The sequence below is a fragment of the Eublepharis macularius genome, chromosome 3 (assembly GCF_028583425.1).
Source record: "Eublepharis macularius isolate TG4126 chromosome 3, MPM_Emac_v1.0, whole genome shotgun sequence".
Lineage (NCBI taxonomy): Eukaryota > Metazoa > Chordata > Lepidosauria > Squamata > Eublepharidae > Eublepharis > Eublepharis macularius.
In genome coordinates, this window is record NC_072792.1 from 152,190,389 (window position 1) to 152,193,936 (window position 3,548).

A 3,548-nucleotide genomic window follows, 5' to 3' on the forward strand; every position below is an offset into this window, starting at 1 on the left:
ACACTGCCACATCACCCTATGTTCAGAATGTTTGTGATGTCCTAATTAGACTTTCTTCCAAGCAAAAAGTTCAAAGTGATTACATGTATTGTTGAAGGCTTTCACGGCCGGAGAACGATGGTTGTTGTGGGTTTTCCGGGCTGTATTGCCGTGGTCTTGGCATTGTAGTTCCTGACGTTTCGCCAGCAGCTGTGGCTGGCATCTTCAGAGGTGTAGCACCAAAAAACAGAGATCTCTCAGTGTCACACACTGAGACACTGAGAGATCTCTGTCTTTTGGTGCTACACCTCTGAAGATGCCAGCCACAGCTGCTGGCGAAACGTCAGGAACTACAATGCCAAGACCACGGCAATACAGCCCGGAAAACCCACAACAACCATGATTACATGTAGTGGCTGCTTCCACACAGGGATGATTCTCTGTCATGGCGGATGGGATGGGATGGAGAAGGAACATGGTGCTGGATATGGGCAGGGAGGTTCAGAAATCCTACCTTCCCAACCACACGCGGGCTAACCTACTTTGACTCCGTGTTCCCAGAAACATCAGTTCAAATCAGGTTCCAGAAATATCAGGGCTCAGGGAGGGAGGCTATGGAAGTCAATAGAAGCAGAATAGGAAGAGGATGATGTATGGATGCTCCAAGAAAACACACTGCAGTTTGAGAGCTGAGGTGGAGCAAATTCTGCCATGTGGAAGCAGCCCAATTCAGCAGCAGATGGCTATGTATCCATGGCCTAACAATCACCATCAGTTTTTCCTAACTCTTTCCTTTCTGGATCCACAGGGCCCAAACTATAAAAATATGTTAGCATACCTGCATGCTCATTCATGTTATCAACATCTGCCTAAATGCAGATATGCCATGCAAAACAGAATTCTTCTACATAGCAGATATGCAGATCCTCAGTGCCTCAACAAACTGACAAGTTTCTAATCCTCAGAAAAGCTGACTTTTTTTACTAAAAAAAAGAGTTGGCTTTTCTCCCATGTGAAACCCCCAGTGTTTTCTAGTAGTTAGATTTTTATTTATTTATTTATTATTAATTTATTTTATTCGATTTATACCCCACCCGCCCCACAAATGGGCTCAGGGCGGCTGTTTTGAGTTTGCTCCCCTGGTTCTTGGGAGTGATATGGAATAAACGATTTTTGCATGAGGTAAGGTTTCAAGTTCATTATTTCATTGTATGTAATTTAATACAGCTCTCTTTTCCAAGGTCAGAAATATAGTAAAACCTCCTTTAACAGTGGGGTTATGTTCTTGGGGAAAGTGTTAAGTGAAACAAACGCTGTAAGAGGTATCGATAACACTAGTTTTAAGGGGAATGTATCCAGAGTATCACCATTCCCCAAGTATGAGGGACATAAGAGGCACCAGGTGGAGAAAGAGGCAACAACCACCAGCTGCCTCCATTAGGCTTTTGGGCTATATAATCCCCATATTCAAACCTTCCCTCAGAAAGAGCTGTGGATTCCTTAGCTGTCATCCCTGTTTCTCCTACTGAAGCCCTCAGTCATACAGGACTTTTATAGATCTCTGAAGTAGTTGTGACTTGGCTGTCCCACCTGTGGTAGTGGGCCAATCACTGGGCCAATCATGCTGTGGAGCTGCTGCCCTCCCTCTCCACACATACACAAATTTTATTTTAAAGATTACACTCAAAGAGTTCTATATTGAAAACTTCATAGGTGGCATTGTTGTATTCAGTGTAGGAGTTCAATCTATTGCCTGTAAATGCAAATTCTCACACTAGTCATTGGCTAAATTTGAAGACCTTTATAATCCCTCTCAGCTATCACTACTGTCTGAGACTAGCCCCAGTGATAGAAGCCATTTCTGCTCTCCTACAAGAATTTATTCTCTTCAGGTTCAGCATAGTAAAATGGAGGTAGGTCACAGTCCATTGGTATGGCAGTAACACCAGCAGATAAGAGGACAACAAACATTATTTTCATGGCAGCAGCCTCTTTTTATGCAAATAGACCAACAGCTTCACCAGAAAACCAGAAGAGAAGCACAAAATCCCATTCTGGCCATTCCTCTGTGGCCACAACATTTTCTTCTGCTTATTGTAAAAGGCAGTTACTTATTTTCATTCTAACTATTCTCTTAAGGTAAGATAAACAGTTATCAATACCTCATACAGCGTTTGTTTCACTTAACACTTTTTCCAAGAACATAACCCCACTGTTAATGGAGGTATTACTGTATTTCTGTGCAAGCACCGAGTCATTACTGACCCGTGGGGGATGTTGCAGCACAACGTTTTCTTGGCAGACTTTTTACAGGGTGGTTTGCCATTGCCTTCCCCAGTCATCTGCACTTTACCCCCAGGAAACTGGGTGCTAATTTTACCAACCTCGGAAAGATGGAAGGCTGAGTCAACCTTGAGCCAGCTACCTGAAGCCGGCTTCTGCCAGGATCGAACTCGGGTCGTGAACAAAGCTTGGGCTGCAGTACTACAGTTTACCACTCTGCACCACAGGGCTCTTAACTATTCTCTTATCTCCTAAAATTAACTCAGGGATGATCTCACAACGAAGTTCTACGAACAGCGGATTCCAGAGGGAAATGCAATTGTGCTGCCTTCCATATCCATCATCACATATATAGTGTTTAAAAAAATTATATGCAGAGCAGAAGAGGGGCGACTCTGACTTTTCACTTCCAGCTGTGAAAACGTCTGACATCAGCACTGAATAAGTTTTCAGTACAACTAGAGCAAGAGAGGCCCCACAAAACCTTTCATTTTATTCCATGATATTAGCAGTCAAATGTTAATAATGACTATAAAAAATCAACAAGTAACTAAATTTGTATTAGGTAAATCAGATTATTTTACATTTTAAAAAGAACACCAAATTTAAAATATTGGCTGTCATCCAGCTACAGTCACCAATGGGGGTCACCCGCATGTTCACCAAAAGGCCCATGCAGTCTATTCATTGAGGCCTGGATGATTAGCACATTAAAGCTCATATAAATACTCATTTAGGTCTAAACTATTTAGGCACAAACAATTTGCATCATGTGCAGTCTGGGTTTGCTTGATCTGACTTTCTGTGGCAGATGTCACGAATGGGGGGGGGGGTTGCTTTCCAAGTGCACAGGGTCCCAATTCAGATCTGGTTTCAATCTTCCCCCATGGTGTTTTCCCAACCAAAACAGCTCCATAAGTACATGTGCAGCCCCCAGTGTGGCAAATAGCAGTTTTGTACAAACTATAACATGCTGTTTGGTTCACTGTTGCTAATTTTAATTGGCTGTATGGACAGAAACATTCTATCCATCAGCTGTGCAATCCTATTATTATTAATCCATTCCAGGGCTTTTTTCCTGGGAAAAGAGGTGGTGGAACTCAGTGGGTTGCCCTCGGAGAAAATGGTCACATGGCTGGTGGTCCTGCCCCCTGATCTCCAGACAGAGGGGAGTTTAGATTGTCCTCTGCACCACTCAGCAGCGTGGAGAGCAATCTAAACTCCCCTCTGTTTGGAGATCAGGGGGCGGGGCCACCAGCCATGTGACCATTTTCAAGAGGTTCCGG